This window comes from Meles meles, chromosome 19, assembly GCF_922984935.1.
Source record: "Meles meles chromosome 19, mMelMel3.1 paternal haplotype, whole genome shotgun sequence".
Lineage (NCBI taxonomy): Eukaryota > Metazoa > Chordata > Mammalia > Carnivora > Mustelidae > Meles > Meles meles.
Window position 1 is genome coordinate 58,718,461 of NC_060084.1, and position 19,573 is coordinate 58,738,033.

At 43.2% G+C, this 19,573-nt stretch overlaps 2 pseudogenes; one reads left to right on the forward strand and one right to left on the reverse strand.

Annotated features, from left to right (window-relative positions):
* The first annotated feature begins 4,243 nt into the window (after positions 1–4,243).
* Positions 4,244–5,151, forward strand: LOC123930643 (annotated as a pseudogene).
* A 7,663-nt stretch (positions 5,152–12,814) lies between these two features.
* Positions 12,815–13,972, reverse strand: LOC123930644 (annotated as a pseudogene).
* Between the last annotated feature and the right edge of the window lie 5,601 nt (positions 13,973–19,573).

Below are 19,573 nucleotides of genomic sequence, written 5' to 3' on the forward strand. Positions count from 1 at the left end.
CTCCCACATGGTCTCTGGAATTCAGTGTCCCGGGACTCTGCCTGCTGCTCTCCCAGTCCTTGTGTCTGGGAGACCTTGGAGAAACTCCAGGCTGGAGTCCCGAGTCTAGGCTGAGGGTTACATGGAAGAATTCTTGTTTCTGGCAACCAGTGGAAGGTGTGGAAAGTTATCCAGGAATAGGTGCCAATGCCTGCAGATCCTTGGAGGGACCTGGATTTCCCTTTTTGCCTCATGGAAACAAGGGGACAGGAGCAGGACTGGAAAGCCTACCTTTGAGGTCAGGTGTCAATTCTGGAGATAATACAAGGTTTGATTAGGAGTAAAGTGATCTTACCAAGGTTTTAACAGGCCTGGTGTGGCTGCCCAGTGGAGAATGGACTCTGGAATAGGAGGGAGAAGAATGACCAAGCAAGGCCTGTAATAGCCCTGGCAAGTGTTGTTGGACGTAAACGGTGGCCATTGAGGTGGGAGAAGTGGTTGGATCGTGGACTCATTTTTTTTTTTTTAAGTAGGGCCTACCAGCTTTTGATGTGGAGGGGGAAGAAAGGAAGGAGTCGGGGATGACCCCAAAGGTTTTGGTCTTAACGGCTGGAAGGATGGACGTTCCATCAACTGAGATGGAGTAGTCGGTAATGGGAACATTTGCAGTGGGGATATCAGGAGGCTGGCTTCAGCCCTGTTAAGCCCGAGACATTTCGGAGACTCGTGGAGGCATTCAGTGGGCAGTTGCACACAGTTTGGTAGGGAAGGGGTTTCAGGATGGAGCCGTTCCAAAGGTGATCGCTGTAGTGTCAGCCGGAGGGGAGCTGCGGGTTGCATTTGGGAAGGGGAATCTTCAGGTTCTGGTGGTAATACTGTTAGCAATCCAAGAAGAAGGTGGTGTGGGCCAAGAACGGGGTCTTTGGGTTGGGCACCTGGTTGAAGGTGGAGAGTACTGGGTACTGGTGAGGGAGAAAAGTGGCTGGGAGGGAACTGTGGGCAGGAGGATCATCTGGCACGTGACCAAGGTTTCCAAGGCAAAAGTGGACATGAGAGGAAGTGTGGAGAGGCAGGAGTAACTGATAATGTTCCCCAGGACTTTGTGGTGGCCCTTGGGTAGGGCACAGGATGTTTCAGTCAGGATGGTAAGTTATTTCAGAGTCCGCTGTGGTCATCTGTGGGCTTTTAGGCCTGGGATAGGGGACCAGTGGGGCTGAGTTTTGAATGAGGTGTGACTGGGTGTGAATGCATGTGACTGGAGGGCTCGGGAAGTGCAGCACAGAAGTTGAAGAGGGCCAGAGGTGTCTGAGATGTGTATGTGGTTCTGGTTGGTGAGGTTGAAGCAAAGAACAGAGCCAGCTTTTTCTCTGTGAAGCGCGGGCTTTCACAGCAGGGTCCTGGACTGCCCTTGGTAGTGGAAGCCATCGGAGGTCTGGATAATGTTGGATTACATGTGGATTCCATTTGAGTCTGTCAAGCAAGCACTGTCTGGATTCCATGTGCTAAGTGATGCGGGGAGGATCTAGGGAGATACCCATGCTGTGGGGCAAGGGGGTAGTTGTGGTGGCAGAGGGAGTGCACCTGTGGGCTCCAGAGACGTAAAAGGGACAGTCTGTGCATCACAGGTACAGTGATGTGCATGTGGAGAGGGAATGTGAAGTAATGTCCCCAGGGTCCTGGTACTGCAGACTTAAGGTTGAAGGGAAAGCCCAGTTTGGTTGAGTCTGGAACACTTGGTCTGGAGGACCGCAGGGGTATTGCTTAGCAGGAGCGTTGGAGCTGTGTCTGCCAGGCCCAGAGTTTAGCTGGCATTTATCGGATGTCCTGCTGTTGTTGCTGAGGGCTGTACACAGTGATTAATGGGACCATGAGGAGAGACCACCAGTGGTGCCAATGGGGGGACTCTGTGGGGACTTGGGACAGGGTCTCTTTGGGGTTTCATCTGGCTCTGTCAGGACAGTGTGACATTTGAAGACGTGGCTGCGTACTTCTGGGAGGAATGGGGTCTCCTTGATGAGAATCAGAGACGCCTATACCATGATGTGATGCTAGAGAACTTGGCACTTGTGACCGCCCTGGGTAAGGCCCTCATTCCCTCCCCCAGGGACCTGGGCTAAGCCTTTCTGCTTTTATCCCAGGGATAGCTCTCTATTTCTCCCATCACAAACATGGGTATTGCTTCCTTCCCCTCCGTTCCCTGGTCAGTTGCAGTCCTTAGGGCTGGGCTGATTGTACTGCCCCAAAGCCTCACTGGGAAGGTACACAGGGTCAGTAGTCTTGCAGTTACGCTAATGGCTTCCACCTTGCTTGCCTTTCAGCTGTCTGTCTGACTCTGTCCAAGTCCAAGCACCTCTCTGCCTGGTTTTGCCCCTTCCTATAGGTGATGACATTTCCTGTCCCTGCCTGCTCCAGGAACTGTAGTCACTGACATGGTCAGTACTTATGTGGACTATGGGCAGTTCTTACAGGATCCTCCTCTGAGGATTTCTTTGTAATACTAGTCTTCTTTCCTATGGTCTGTATGTGTTAAGTTGCTCTGGGCCAGTGCTGGTCACTCACCTGTCTCACCTTTCCCTTAGAACTTGCATCATGCAGGTCCCATTTAGTTCCCAAACCAGGGCATATGAAGGAGAGTCCTTGGTGCTTCCCAGGATGAACATGATTCCAGCCATAGCAAGGGGGCTCAGAGGAACCCTGGGCCTGAGAAGTGTTAAGTAGGAGAGAGCTCATCAGGGTTGTGTTCAGATGATACCAGAAACCTGTCCTATTCCACTGGTGGCTGTTGGCCACCTCATTTCTTCTTTTACTTCCCCATTCTTGACACTTGCTAACTTGTCATTTCTGCTCTGGATCTGGTTAATTCCCAACTATCTGGATTCCACATATCACCAGTTCCCCTTACTGCTTCTTCTATAGTGCTTTCTCACTTTACCCTACACATTTTGTATCATGAAGTGTGCACATATCCTCACATAGTTCTTTTTTTTTTTTTTTTAAGGATCGTATTTATTTATTAGAGAGAGAGTGCACGAGCGGGGGTGGGGGCAGAGGGAGAAGCAGACTCCCCACTGACCATGTTGCAGGGAGCTTGATGCAGGTCTCCATCCCAGGATCATGTGATCATGACCTGAGCCAAAGGCAGATGCTTAACCAACGTCCCTACTCAACATAGTTCTTAAACCAGCTCTCTTACACTTGGATTTTCCTGAGCTTAGATACACCTTTCTGCACAGTTGTCAGCAAGGATTTACTGAAAGCTATTAGCAGAGGCTCCTGCTGCCCCTCCCTATGCCACATCCCATCCTTGTTTCTTCACCTGGAGAGGCCTCCCTCACTATCTGACCTGTAGAGGCCCAGTATTGCACAGCAGCAGCTGCTTTTTTTTTTTTAAGATTTTATTTATTTATTTGAGAGAGAGAGCACGTGCACAAGTTGGGGAGAGGGGCAGAAGGAGAAGCAGACTCCCCGCTGAGTGGGAAGCCCCACGCTGGGCTTGATCCCAGGACCTCCGGATCATGACCTGAGCCTAAGGCAGATGCTTAACCAACTGAACCATCCAGGTGTCCCACAGCAGCAGCTTCTTTACTCTGACCCCAGCTCCTTCATCCTGGAAACGGTGCCATCAGCGCATTCATTGGTCTGTTGGACCCACATTTATGATGGTATTGCCCCTTCCCACTACTGCCTATGTATACTTCAGTAGAATTTTTCTGCTTTCAGGTTGCTGGCATGGAGCAGAGGATGGGAAGTCACCTTCAGAGCTCACTGCTTCTGTAGGAGTATCACAGGTGGGACTCACCATGGAGGCCCATATCCCCAGAAGGCAGACCCCTGTGGGATATGTTGTTTGGTTTTAAAAGACATTTTGGGTGTGGCTCTGCATCAGAGAACATGTCCCCAGTTGAGATCTTATAAATGTACAAAACCAGTCATTTTCATTGCAAACCTTCACCAGCATGGGAAGCAATGCAGTGGAGAGAAACTGTTGAAATGTGCTTTGTTTGTGAAGAGCTGCAGGTCGCATGTGTCAGGGAAGTCCTTTACCTACGGGGAGGTTGACAAGAACTTCCTCGCCAGTTCAGGGGAGCATCAGCACCAGGCCACTCATAATGGGCAGAAACCAAACAGTTGCACCGTGTGGGGGGAAGCTGTTCACAGTGGGAAGAGCCATTACAGTTGGTGTGAATTCAAGAAAACCTTCAGCCACGAATACACTCTTGTTCAATGCCTGAGTGTCCGCACTGAAGAAAGGCCTTATGAGTGAAATGAATGTGGGAAATCTTTCACCCGAAGGTTTAACATCTTTGAGCATCAGAAAGTCCACACTGGAGAAAGGCCCTATAAATGCAATGAATGTGGGAAATTCTTCACCCACATCTCTAGTTTCATTCAACACCAGAGAATGCACACTGGGGCAAAGCCTTATAAGTGCAGCAGATGTGGGAAATTCTTTGGCCAGAGCTCCAGCCTTATTGTAAATAAGAGAGTTCACACTGGAGAAAAGCCTTATGAGTGCAGTTAATGTGGGAAATCCTTTAGCCAAAGCTCCAGCCTCATAAACACTGTAGAGTTCACACTGGAGAGAAACCTTATGAGTGCAGGGGATGTGGGAAATCTTTTAGCCAAAGTTCTGGCCTGATTCAACACCAGAGAGTTCACACTGGACAAAGACCTTATGAGTGTAGGATATGTGGGAAATCCTTTACCTGCAACTCTGGCCTCATTCAACACAAAAGGGTTCACACTGGAGAGAGGCCTCAGGAGTGTAGGGAATGTGGGGAATTCTTCAGTGACACCCAATTTGCTCAACACCAAAAAATTCATATCAGAAAAAGGCCTCATGAGTGCAACAAATGTGCAAAAGCTTTCAGCCGAAGGTTTAACCTCATTAGACACCAGCAAGTTCACCACCATATGGAAAGGCTGTATATGTGCAGCAAATGTGGGAAAGCCTTCAGTCAGTGGTCTGCTCTGATTCAACACCAGGAAGTTCACAGTGCAGATCAGCTTTATGAGTGCAGTGAATGTGGGAAAGCCTTTAGCCGAAGGTGTAACCTCATCCGACATGAAAAAGTCCACACTGGAGAGAGACCTCATGAGTGCAGTGGGAAAGCCTTCAGCCGAAAGTCTCACCTCATCGGGCACCAGAAAATTCACATAGCAAAGCCATAGCCATGCAAGGAGCAGGCTTTCTGCATGTTTGATATAGTGACGTTGGAGGAGAGCCTTTGTGAGGGAGATACCTTCCTGAAGTTGAGCTCATACATCAGAATATACACCACAGGGAAGATTCCCTGTAAGTTTCAGGTATGGGGGAAGCTTCTGGGAACGATGTTGTGCTTCCTAACTGGCTTGGGGTCCTTGCTGAAACTGTGACTGCTAGTTTTCATGGTATAAGGCAGCTCTAATACCTGAAAGGACCCCGTGGTATATATCAGTTACCCCAGTGTTTAGGGAAATAGATTTTTTTAATTTTTTTTTATTTTTTAATAAACATATAATGTATTTTTATCCCCAGGTGTACAGGTCTGTGAATCGCCAGGTTTACACACTTCACAGCACTCACCATAGCACATACCCTCCCCAATGTCCATAACCCCACCACCTTTCCCAACCCCCCTTCCCCCAGCAACCCTCAGTTTGTTTTGTGATATTAAGAGTCTCTTATGGTTTGTCTCCCTCCCAATCCCATCTTGTTTCATTTATTCTTTTCCCACCTCCCAAACCCCGCATGTTGCATCTCCACTTCCTCATATCAGGGAGATCATATGATAGTTGTCTTTCTCCGACTGACTTATTTCACTAAGCATGATACCCTCTAGTTCCATCCACATCATCGCAAATGGCACGATTTCATTTCTTTTGATGGCTGCATGGTATTCCATTGTGTATATATACCACATCTTCTTTATCCATTCATCTGCTGATGGACATCTAGTTTCTTTCCATAGTTTGGCTATTGTAGACATTGCTACTATAAACATTCGGATGTGCCCCTTCGGATCACTACGTTGTATCTTTAGGGTAAATACCCAGTAGTGCAATTGCTGGGTCATAGGGTAGTTCTATTTTCAACTTTTTGAGGAACCTCCATGCTGTTTTCCAGAGTGGCTGCAACAACTTGCAGGGAAATAGATCTCTGTTCTGTCTGGAGAAAATAGTGGGCAGCCTGAGTCTTACAGTGATGTCATTCCCTTCTCTCTAATTAATGTGTATACCTGACCCAGTTTTCTCCCAAAAGACCTACTCTGGGTTCTACTGGTGGCTTGCAAAGAAGGTTTATCTTCAGGGACATTGTCTTCATTTAATACTTGTGGTGGGGTTTTTCCAGTCTCCATATCACCAACCCATAAACTGCCTGCCTATGATTTGTGCAATAATAAAGGCCTTGTTGTTTAAGCCACCTTTAATCCTTGGGGTTGTATTCACCGAGAGATTGCTTTGAAAATATCACGAAGGTGTAAACAGCTTGTGTGAGAGTTCCCCACTTTGGTGAGCCTCAGAAGACAAAGTATGATGGCAGAGAATAACTCTTCAGTTTGGGCTTACTTCACTTTGCTGTCCAAGGCCTCCAAGGAAAGACTGCTGGCTTTGTGCAACTAATATGCAGCCTGGAAGCCAAGATTTTTTTTGTGGGCCCAGATTGTGCTCACATTGAGGAACAGCTACTTGTGAAAATCCCCCGTGTTTCTGGGATTGGTTCCCTTGTCTATAGTGCATATCATGTAATGACCACATGGCTAAGGGGAATCTCTTCCCCAGGTCCTTCAGAAGAGCCATGTGCCCTGATGCCCAGGATTTAGTAGGGTAGTGATACTGGTTTTAACACTAAAGGGCTCACAGGAATCACAATTGATGAAAAACATTGGACTGATAGGGAGTGCTGGAGCCTGCAGTCAACTAGACAGACCATCCCTCTTCTAAAATTTTACCCACAGCTATTCCAGTGGCTGTGGCTGTGTTGGGTTAGCGTGACTCCTGGCCTGTGTAACCCGAATAGCTGAATGTCATTGGCAGAGAAATGAAGGTTTTATGGATTCCTGTAGCTTTCTGGGCTGTTGACCTTAAGACTATTCTTGCACGTGTGGGAAAACAAGGATAGAGAGAAGGGAGATCTCTTAATCCAGCCATGCGGCCTTCGTGGCTAAGGTGGAAACATCCTCCATTGTTCACCAGTATTTGATATCATTGAGATAAGGCATCCCTCCCAAAGCAGTAGGAGAGAGGTGGTAGAGATAACAGAGCGTTGCCAAACCTGATTTTTTTTTAGAGGAGTGGGAGAAATCTTTACTTTTATTTTGAACCATTGCTTAAAGCTTTAGGATGTAATGACGTATAGTAAACTGTGCATATTTAAAGTGTGTAGTTGGATAAGATTTGGCAATATAATCTACCAAACTATCATAGTTGTGATAATGAGCATATAATTTCCACACATATTTACCTTTTTTTTTTTTTTAAAGATTTTATTTATTTATTTGACAGAGAGAGATCACAAGTAGACAGGCAGGCAGAGAGAGAGAGAGGGAAGCAGGCTTGCTGCTGAGCAGAGAGCCCGATGCGGGACTCGATCCCAGGACCCTGAGATCATGACCTGAGCCAAAGGCAGCGGCTTAACCCACTGAGCCACCCAGGCGCCCCTACCTTTTTTTTTTTTTATTTTATTTATTTGACAGACAGAGATCACAAGTAGGCAGACAGGCAGGCAGAGAGGGAGGAGGAAGCAGGCTCCCTGCCAAGCAGAGAGCCCAAGGCAGGGCTCGATCCCAGAACCCTGGGATCATGACCTGAGTGGAAGGCAGAGGCTTTAACCCACTGAGCCACCCAGGCACCCCCCACACATATTTACCTTATAATTTTTATTAATCTCTCTCCCTGCCCTCTCTGGCTCTCTGGGCAAATTTAGATTTACTTTCCTTTATAGTAGACTACATTTTTTAGAATTTTAGTATTAAAGTACTTATTCTTTTTCTCTGGCTTTATATATACTGTGTAATTACCTTGAGATTTAAAAAGTGCATTCATTTCATTGCTGAGTAGTGTACTGTTGTATGGATATACCGCCATTCGTCGTCCATATATCTGTTCCTTGACACCTGGGTTTGCAGGTTTTGGCTATTACAAATAAAACTTCTTTGAAGATTCACATATAAATCTTTGTATGGATACATGTTTCATTTTTCTTGTGTTAATACCTCTGAGTGCAATGCCTGAATCATAGGGTAGGTGAATTTTTAACTTTTTAAGAAATTGTCAAACTGATCTGGTTAATTTTTATATTTCCTACTAGCGGTATATGAGAGTTTCACTACATTCCTGGTTCCTGTGAGACATTGGAACTTCCACTTAATCCTTCCATAGGGTCCATCTGCGAGGATATAAAACCACTCCCAGCCAGGCTTGACTAGGCTCCTCAGCAACTGAGTCCTACTGCACATGTTGACTGTATTCTAGCCCCTTTGGTTTGGTGGTGTCCTATGCGACGGGCATAGCAGGAGGTGACAGAATGTTTGCTGACCTTCTTATGCCATCTGTGTAAGGAATAATCTTTCTCAGTCCATTTGGGCTTGCAGTTTCCTTACCAGCCATGCCTATGGCAGATTGGCAAGCCAAATGTAGCAGCTGCTGCTGCAGAGAGATGGTTGATGGCTTGACACCACACCTTTTCGCTACCATGACATTCCAGCTTCTCCATATCTACTAAAGAGATCGCCTTTTGGCTTTCTCTTTCAAAGTTCCTGTAAGCAAAACCATTGTAAAAGGGGCTATGTGTAAGACTGGAGAAGTATCTTTTGTAACAGACTAATAGATCTATTAAAGTGTAGTCATTATTTTCAAAGTGAAGGGGATATAAGTTATATAGTACAATATGAAAGTAGTGATAATGTGGAAATATTGGACATTCAGTACAGTGGTCTTATAAAGTACACAATAGATAAGGATAAATAAATGTCTATATAACTAAAATAAAAAATATCAGGGGCTCCTGGCTGTCGCAGTCTGTAGAGTATGCAGCTCTTGATCTCTGGGTCATGAATTCAAGCCCCATGTTGGGTATAGGGCTTACTTACAAAAAAAATAAAATATGTATATCTCAGATGGAGAAAATCTCAAAGGAGTCAGAAAGGGGGTAAAGCCAATGGAAATTTTAAAGGGAAGCTAAATATCTAAAACATGAAAGAAGAAGCAGACATGTATCTAGGTAATAACAACACAAAGGAGAAAATTACAAAGGGGGAATGTTTAGAACGGGGAAATACATGCTTAAGGAGAATCAAAGACAGGAGAATGTTATGCCACATGTACAGTAAGGGAGTAGGGCATTGGTGGTTCAGTGGTAGAATTCTCGCCTGCCACATGTACAGTAAGAGAAATAGAGGAACCAAAATCAGCTTGAGCTTATTCCTTTTCACAATTAGTGAATGCAAGTGTACCACAGAGTCAGAAATTTTTCTGATTCGTGTTATTGTTGTTGATCTTGACAAAAGCTATTTAAAACTCAGAATTCACAGGGGCACCTAGGTGGCTCAGTGGGTTAAAGCCTCTGCCTTTGGCTCGGGTCATGATCCCGGGGTCCGGGGATCGAGCCCCGCATGGGGCTCTCTGCCTGGCAGGGAGCCTGCATCCTCCTCTCTCTCTGCCTGCCTCTCTGCCTACTTGTGATCTCTGTCAAATAAATAAATAAATTCTTTAAAAAAAACCACTCAGAATTCACAGAAAAATAAAGCACAATTAGAAGATAAAGAGAGTCTATGGCCATACCACCCTGAACGCGCCCAATCTCGTCTGATCTCGGAAGCTACGCAGGGTCGGGCCTGGTTAGTACTTGGATGGGAGAAGATAAAGAGAAAAAAAGGTGGATTGTTCTTTCAGAGGTTAGGACCTGTTATAAAACTAGAGATGACAGCAGTTTAATATTAGATATTTGTGCAGAGCTACCTGTACAGATGAGCGGAGACCATATAGAGCTTAGAAGGAGATCCACGTACATCTGGACATCCACACTTGGTGTGGAAGGGAACGTCTGCTCCAAAGAAACACGTTCTGATGTACATCAGAACACATGAACAAAAACTTTTACAGTTGCGTTGTCGTTATTGCTGACACCTGAAGGCCATACAAAGGTCCATCAGTGTAGAATAGAGACAGATTATGAAATGGCGCTCTCAGAAGCACTGAAAATGAATGATACACATTGAGCAGCATGGGTGAGTCATACACTCAGTGGCCAAAAGAAGTAAGAGCAAACAAATACATCGCATATGACTCCTTTCATATAAATGTCAGTGACATACAGAGTCAAACTATAGTTTTAGGATTTATGCACAGTTAAGGAAAACTATCAAGAAAATTCCTCAGAGGGGCGCCTGGGTGGCTCAGTGGGTTGGGCCTCTGCCTTCGGCTCAGGTCATGGTCCCAGTGTCCTGGGATCGAGCCCCGCATTGGGCTCTCTGCTCGGCGGGGACCTGCTTCCCCCTCTCTCTCTGCCTGCCTCTCTGCCTACTTGTGATCTCTCTCTGTCAAACAACAACAACAACAAATCTTAAAAAAAAAAAAAAGAAAGAAAAGAAAACCCAACAGATGCTGACTTAAAAATCCGGATGTTGAGTTACTCTTGGAGGAGGTGCAGACCATGTCTGGGATGGAACACTTGACATGGCAGGGCACCACTAGCATTCTTCGTATTTTCCTCAGTGGCAGATACAGAGGCATCTATTTTAGGAATATTTGTTAAATTCTCAATATATATAATTCCCTGTACTAATGTTATATTTCACAATAAGAGTGTAAAGAAAAATGGGATAAACATAAGTGTGGTCCTTAAGTGATAGCACCAAAAAATGATAAAATGAAATAATTTAATGGAGATGAATTACACATAACCTGCCCAGAGAACAGAAAAGAGAAAAAAAAATGGAGATGGAAAATGAAGAAAAAAAATGTTGAATATTAGGTTTAATAGCAGGTTTCTTTCTAAAGAGACCTCTCATGAGAGGGAGGGCATGAAACATAAACATGAAATCAATCAATATCAGTATGAATTCCTCACAGGCCTAGAGAGTGATTGCTTGGCTGAAAATCAGGTGAAATACAGATCAACCCATAAAATGCAAAAGGAAGAAACTTTCCCAAAATGATTCACTTCGCTTCAAAAACAGCATGATCACAGTTACTTAGATGCAAACTATTTCCATTAAGAACACGGTCTAGAATTTGGACAAATAAGTTTGAGTCCAGTTGTATCATGGAATGATGGCGGGAGTTTGTAGGTTGTAAAGCTGTTCTGTCGTCTTCAGATGGACATGAGGATACTTAGCTTTTAGCTGAGTTGTATGAATAACTTGTTAGTAAAACCATAGAAACAAAATAATTTTAGACCCACTCTTAGAAAATACAAAATCTGCTGTAGAACCTGCAGGCCAGTAAGGTCAAGGGACAGACAGGCAGGTCAGGAAGGAAGCTCACTGAGGTGTGTCTGCCTGAGACAGAGGTGGGGGCATAATAGATAAGGAAATTGCTCTATATTTTGTGACTTCATTCATTAACTATGAATTAGGTGTCATTGGGCTAAGGCTCAGTTTTAGATACCTGTGTTCTAATCAACTACTCAAGAATTAAGTGGTCTAGGAATTACTTTAGGACTACAGAGGTCAGAAGTTAGTTGGTGACTCTGTAGGTAATTAGAAAGCATTTAAATCAGGATGGTTTAGAGAACCACACCCTGACCTGATAGTGGAGCCTGAGTGAGAGGAAGTTGTGGAAAAGATAAGGCCTCCTCAGAAGACAATGGTGTAAACTTAAGCTCAAAAAAGTGTTGCACAGTGCATGAATTTTTCATAAAAATATTTCCTAAAAATCAATTGGACTTAAGAAGGCTTATAAATGTCATCATTTTCTATGTGTAAATAAGTAATAAAAGTTTATACATTCCCAAAGACATAGAATTCAGTCCTAGGATTTATCAAAATTATGAAATTGTTGTGAAATTCAGGAAAATTAAAAGATTAAATTAAAATCTTTAAAGACAATAGGAACAATCTGAATTAAATAGAGGAAAAGAAATCACTGGGGAAAAACTCTTACATCTAATAGTAAATGGGAGAGATAGAGTGAAAATCCTTCCTACATTCTTGAAAATTTACCTTTTGTTTAAAGTAAAAGCCAGTAATTGAAGATTGGAAACTCTGGGTTTGAGAACCATTAAACCAAAATATTTTAATCAAAATTAGGAACCAGATGGAAGTTTATTAAAGTAAAACACATTTAATTACATATGTACTAAATGACATCTAAAAAGTGAAGGTGATGCCCCTTCACTGATCTTTGCCATTGTTAGGACAAATCTTAGAGTTTTTGTCTGATCGACGGTATCGTGCCACAAATACCGTAGTTTCGTAGTTTCGTTGTTAATTAAGGTTGCACGTGCGTTCCCACGTGGGCCATCCAGGTATCTTCCCTGATAGATCTAGCCTTACCCACCTATGTTTAGGAAAAAATACACGTATTAAAACTATTAAAAGGCCCTGTTTGATGCTAGCTGTAGGGGACATTTTACTTATGTTGGCAAACCTGGTAGTTTTCGTACATTATATCCTCCTAAAGGACCTTGAACTAGTTGAGGAATATAGCATAGGTATATTAAGTAATCATTGCACATTGTATAAATCTATTTTGGCTTCACTATAGCTGTGTCAGGGTGGGGTGCTAATCACTGGATAGCACAGATTCCTGGAATTGTAACTAGCACCAAATAGTCACCTATATATTAACAAAGGGTGAAATGAAAAGTAGATTTACCTGCACAGATGAAAAGAAAGACAACTGTTTTACCAGATTAAGGAAAACTTTTCCTTGTCCAGGCAAAGCAGAACTGAGAGACACGCATATCACTGCTGAAAAGCACAAATGGGCTGAATGTCGGCAAACATGATGTTACAAACACAGCGGTGTTTACTAGCCACTGGTCTGGACTCAAAATAAGTACTGTGCAAAGAGACAAAATGAAAGAGAGAGAGTAACAGCAGACAAAGGAGCTCACCAGGATCAGAATGGTGCATGTGGCTTTGTCCTCATGGGAAGGTCTGGGGCAATGGCTGTGGCTATGAATATGCTGGACTTGCTGCTTGTGCCTGAGCAGGACAAGGACCATGCAGCCACTGGCCCAGACCATGAGGCTCAAACACACAAAGTCAAAGAAAGAAAACATGGTAGCGTTTAGTGAGCCTATAAATTTATCTTGTGGTAGTCCAGAACAGTAGACGTATGTTTTTCTCAAACTAAGGTTTTTGCTGTTCAGTGGTCCAGACATTCTTTTTTTTTTTTTTTAAAGATTTTATTTATTTATTTGACAGAGAGAGATCACAAGTAGGCAGAGAGGCAGACAGAGAGAGGAGGAAGCAGGCTCCCTGCGGAGCAGAGAGCCCGATGCGGGGCTCGATCCCAGGACCCTGAGATCATGACCCGAGCCGAAGGCAGCGGCTTAATCCACTGAGCCACCCAGGCGCCCCGGTCCAGACATTCTTAATGGAACATAGATATTTAACAGGAGATACAAGATCCAGCAGATGAAACAGCAGAAGCCAATGCGCTTTGGAGATAACTCTGAGCTCCATCACCCTGCAGATACTAGAATGAATCTTAAAAGCTTGGTAGCCACTCAACAGGCAGGTGATGCTGAGGGAAACTCCTCTGCCCACTCTGTGTACATAAAAAACAACTTTACGTCTAATGTCATCCAGGAAATATTTCCATCCAAAAGCTGCCATGGTCTGAGGGATCCCTTTGGAAAAAAGCACCAAGGAGTTGGCTAAGACCAGTTGATTGAGAATTAGGTCTTTGGATTTCAACTTGTGTCCAGTGAACAAAGGGAAGTTGATAAAGACCAAAGAGGTAAAGTTTGTTGGTAAAGACCAAAGAGGAAGGAATTTCCCAGGATCCCCTCTCCTGTCTGAATGAGGAAGACAATCCCTATTTCCAAGTTGAAAGAGCCCATCACATCAATATCAAGTGGAAACTGATCCTTTTTTTTTAAAGTGGAAATTGGTCTTAACTGGAATTAAAGATCTGGAGGAAATCCAAAATATATGTATTACTATCTTTATGTTTCCTGTAGGGCTTTTCATTAACCACATTTTTCCCCACATAAAAGACATTCAGAATGTGTCCTTAAAAGCAAACAAAAGGGGCTCCTGGGTGGCTCAGTTAGTTAAGCATCCAACTCTTGATTTTGGCTCAGGTCATGATGTCAGGGTCGTGAGATCAAGCCCCCCTTTGTGAAGCCTGCTTAAGATCTCTCTCCCTCCCTCACTGGCCTTCCCTCCCACTGCCCCCCCCCCCCAAAATTAAAAAGCAAACAAAAGGATCAAAGAGAGGGTATCTAAAGGAGATCTTACTAAGTAGTTGTAAATAATTCAAAATGTTTCTCCAAGGATGTGCACCCGGATTATTGAAGGAGGGAGTTGTGGGGTATTTAGACATACACTTTCACGTTAACTATAGACAGGTGGATTTGTTCAAAATGTTTAGATACAATTGTGATTTTTATAACAGCAATTAAAATTGAAAGATAATTCTAAGAAAAAGCAGTAGAATACACATATGAACTTTATCAAAGAAGAATTTTAAAGGGAAAGTTCGAGAAATAATTTTGAAAAGAAAACATGAAATGAATTTAATTCTCCAACAAAGATGTCATTTTATGTGGAGAATTTCTACAATTACTATAAATCAGAGACAACTTTGAAGAGTCTCTGGCTTATTAACAGCCGTGATCACTAGTCACTCCTATGCTCAAAGTGTAGTCATTCAAGGGCAAAAATAAGAGACTCATTTTATTCCCTTAATCACACGGAATGGTGGCCATGGAGGCATGGTTAGGGGCTAAATTATGTGCACTTTGCTTTCAGAGAAAAAATATTGAAAGTACATCATTATTTATGTACTTGGGTAGAACTTTATATGTCGTAACAAACTAGCCTGTCAATGCTACAGGTGTATGAGGGGTGAACACACTAGTCTTTCATATTGATCAGAAGGGACAATGAAGTTCTGTTGGGGTAGAAAGAGAAGATTTAATAGATAATTATAATTTCACATTGATTTTGAAATCTGGTCCTAGGTCAGGGTAAGATTGAGAATCTGAGAATAATGAAGTCCCTGATGATCTCTGCTCTCTTAAATGTGGAATCTTTAGTCACTTTTCTCTTAAAAGAGCGTATCTCCAGGATTTGGAGGTTTATACTCTTCCACCAATCATAGGTATTGTAGAGAAATGTAATTACAGACTCCTTTAAACACACAGGCTCTCAGTGATTAAAAACGAAATCCTATGGCATAAATCTGCAGTTGCCACCCGGTAACCAAGTGTCCATTCCCAGATAAGAACTAAAAATCATCATCTTACTATTCTTTACTTCCGCTTAGAGGTAAGCCTTTGCCCTGAATGTCATGAGGGTTCTGCATGTCTGTTTATTCAGAGGCAAGAGGAGAAGATGTCAAGGTAATAGGGAAGAAGGACGGACGTGTTTGGGAGCCCTGAAGCAGGCTGAGGAGCACAACAGTGTGTCTGGATCTCTCAGAAAACTCCCTGATGCTTTTAATCAAAAGACCACTTGTTTGAATCCAAGCAAGAATGGGTTTTTTTCCCATGAGTTTCATACTAGGTTTTATGGAACACATTCTATTTCCTCAGAGTTTCTGACCCCTGTTTTTTAAAATAGCCACCTACCAGGGCACCTGGGTGGCTCAGTGGGTTGGGGCCTCTGCCTTCGGCTTGGGTCATGGTCTTGGGGTCCTGGGATTGAGCCCCATGTCGGGCTCTCTGCTCGATGGGGGGCCTGCTTCTCCCTCTCTCCCTGCCTGCCTCTCTGACTACTTGTGATCTCTGTCGAATAGATAAATAAAATCTTTTTTAAAAAAAATTTATAAAATAGCCACCTACCAAACAGATTGTATTTGCTGCCGGCACAGTAGCTGCAGTGGCGACATCTGTATACATCTGTGGAGATGGGGACTCTGAAGCCTGAGATGAAGATTGGGGATTCCATGATCTCACTTCTTGCTAGGCAGTGATTACCTCTTCACTTGTAATTGCTGGGAGGTCTGTATGGGACTTAAGATTACATCTGAAAGGCATTTGTGAATTGAGCAAATTATGTAAAGCTATTGATGTTAATTAACAAATTTATACAAGGAGGGGGCGCCTGGATGGCTCAGTGGGTTAAAGCCTCTCTCCCTTCTTACCTGGTCGTGATCCCAGGGTCCTGGGATTGAGCCCTGCTTTGGGCTCTCTGCTCAGCAGGGAGCCTGCTTCCCTTCCTCTCTCTCTGCCTGTCTCTCTGCCTGCTTGTGATCTCTGTCAAATAAATAAACAAAATCTTTTTTAAAAATTTATACAAGGAGAATGACTAAAGAAATAGAGAAGTTGGTGAAGTCTCGGTGGGGCACCATAGACCTTTGTAAAGAATCTGGAATTTCTCTAAGTGAAATGGTGAGCCAGTGTATACATAGTATCGGAATAGAGAGGGGTGATGACCCAACCTGTGTATTGAAAGGCTCAGTCTGGTGTCTGTACTGTATATGGACTAGGGAGAAGAGAGGAAGCAGACAGGTCAGTGAGTCACTATTGCACCATCATTTGAACAGGGAAAACTTAAAGGAACAGAGGACTAGAGTAACAAAAGATTGGAGGATTAGAAGGATCAAGAACTCTGAATAGTATGGGATTGTCAGATATGAGGAACTCCAGGCCGGAGATAGAGCCATCACACAGCATATCCCAGGATGAAATCCGTACCCTGTGGGTGAGTGCATAGCTGGACCACGGGATGACAGAGAAATCTCCATGAGTCTGCAGCCCGCAGGTCTGGCCGTGCCTGGTAGCCAGCAGCTTTCCCAACACCACCATCCCTGAGGTGGCTTACCTCTGACCCTCAAGAATAATTTTCCCAAATACTCCCGACTTCCAGAGGACAGTTCCTAGAAGTATGGCTGGCAAGGCATCAAAGCAACTCTGTCATTCCATAAGTCACCGCCTGCCCTTTTGAACAAGATCTTATAAAGGACAAGCTCTCTGGTGGGGTCGAGGGTATCTTACTTAAGACACACAGTCTCAGCCGAAAGGGTGGTCACTTCTAATACTTGCTCTTCCTGTATGTTTTGGGGCTCCTTTTGTTTTTACTGACTGATCTGTCATTATAGCAATTCCCTATTGGTTTTTTATATTAAACTCTCACTGTGCAAATTCTGGTGTGGTTTCTCTAGTTGGCCCTGGTTGACATATCACTTTGCAAGCAATTAAATAAGAACTATAGCATCCTTTGTTGGTCTGTGTGTGTGTGTGTGTACACTGATGCACTTGTCCGTACACATTTGCATGTGCCTGTGTGTGTGTGTGTGTGTGTGTGTGTGTGTGTTTGATCAGAAGCCAATGCACTTTGAGGGTTTACCTTTGAGTTCCATCCATCTAGAGAAATTAAGGGCAGAGCTCATTGGCCTGAAAGCCACCGAGGAGGGAGGTGGTGCTGAGGAGAACCCCCTGCCCCATTCTGTATTTTAAAAAAAGAAAAAAGACAGGTTTAAATTCTGCATCATCCAGGACATAAATTCTTTCCAAAGCTGCTACTGCCTGAAGAATCCCTATAGAGAACAGAAGTAAGGATCTAGCTAGTAACAGTTGATTTAGAATCAGGCTTCTGTGTCTCATCTTGCATCCAGCAAGCAGAATGAAATTATAAAGACAAAGGAGTGAAGAATTACCCATGATGCCAAACCCTGGCTGAGGAAGAAAATCCCCATTTCCAAGTTGACAGAACTCGTCACACCAATATCTAGTGGAACTTGATCTTAATTGAAGTCAGAAGAATTAAAAATAACACAAGTATGTTACCATCATCCTGCCCAGCAGTTCTAGTGTTAAGCTCAACACGGGTTTCTCACTGTAAATGAGCATTAAGAGTATGTGTGTGAGGGTTACTTACTAATGTTCTGCTTTGGAAATGATGTAAACGTGAAGCAGAACAGGCCCTGGTTCCCTGCAGCTGTAGACAAGGAGGAACTCCTCACTGCAGGTATGGAGTACCTCCAGGATATATTCTTACGTGGAAAAAAAGTGAGATGCAGACGAGCAGATGAAGTAAGGTCTATTTTTCTAAGAATGCAAAGAATACTAGTATAAATATAAGTATGAATATAAAGAAATATAGTTTGAAGAGGACTATGGGAGGATTAACAAAAACATAAAAATGATGTCCTCATGGACAGAGAAAGTTGAAGGCTGGACTTCTCTGAACTGACCTTGTATTATGTTATGACTATTATAAAACTGGAAATACTTTGGGGCACCTGGGTGGCTCAGTGGCTTAAGCCTCTGCCTCCGGCTCAGATCATGATCCCAGGGTTCTGGGATCAAGCCCTGCATCAGGCTCTGCTCAGCAGGGAGCCTGCTTCCCCCTCTCTCTGCCTGCTGCTCTGCCTACTTGTGATCTCTCTGTCAAATAAATAAATAAAATCTTTTAAAAAAAAAAACTGGAAATACTTTGCATCTTTACCAAACAACATAAAACAAATGTATAATAGAATAACCCATTACTTTCAATGTCAAAATGAATTTTAAGACATATGTTTGTGTGTATGTGTGCAAACCTTGTTATGTGTGAAATTTGGGGCCAATCCACATAAATAACAACTTTTGAGAAAAACTTAAAAAAATAATTTTGTCTGTTTATTTTTATTGGGATATAGTCAGCCAAAACACCAGCCAAGAAATTGTGAGCTGGTATCTAATATCATATTCTTTAGTAAAATCATAGTTTTTCTTAAAATGATGGAATAAGAATATTAATATACTTGAGAACCAAGACTTTTTAGGAATAAAAGAAATAGAAAACCAAACTGTTTTAAGATGCTATATTTTTCATTTCCTTGAAAAAAAATCAACATTAACCAATCTGTATTTGATGTAAAATACAGAGACATGAACAAGTCTAGCTATTATGACCAACTCCTGAGCACCTCCATTCTACAGATTGTGACCTCTAAATGAACTTTCTCACTAAAAAGGTATAAGACATCTTGATAAAAATTTGACAATTCCTAGTCCACATGGGAAAAATGAAACATCTTGTTAAACCATCAAGCAAGAACGCTGTGAAAAACTTCTAGTGGGAGGCAGTAAGAAGGAACTATACCACCTCTGAAGTATCCTTCACAATACATGACTATAATTTGAGTAAACCATTAGCAAAAAATCACACATTTTATGGCTGTCTGGGACAGTGTGTGAAACAACATCAGTGGAATGCAATAAATTAATAGAATGTACTAAATTATTCTAGATCAATGATCCATTTATTTTTTATAAAAAATGAGGGGGAATGCATGGGGCTCTCTGCTCAGCGGGGAGCCTGCTTCCTCCTTTCTCTCTGCCTGCCTCTTTGCCTACTTGTGATCTTTGTCTGTCAAATAAATAAAATCTTTAAAAAAAAAAAATGAGGGGGGGCGCCTGGGTGGCTCAGCGGTTTAAGCCTCTGCCTTCGGCTCGGGTCATGATCTCAGGGTCCTGGGATTGAGCCCCGCATCGGGCTCTCTGCTCAGT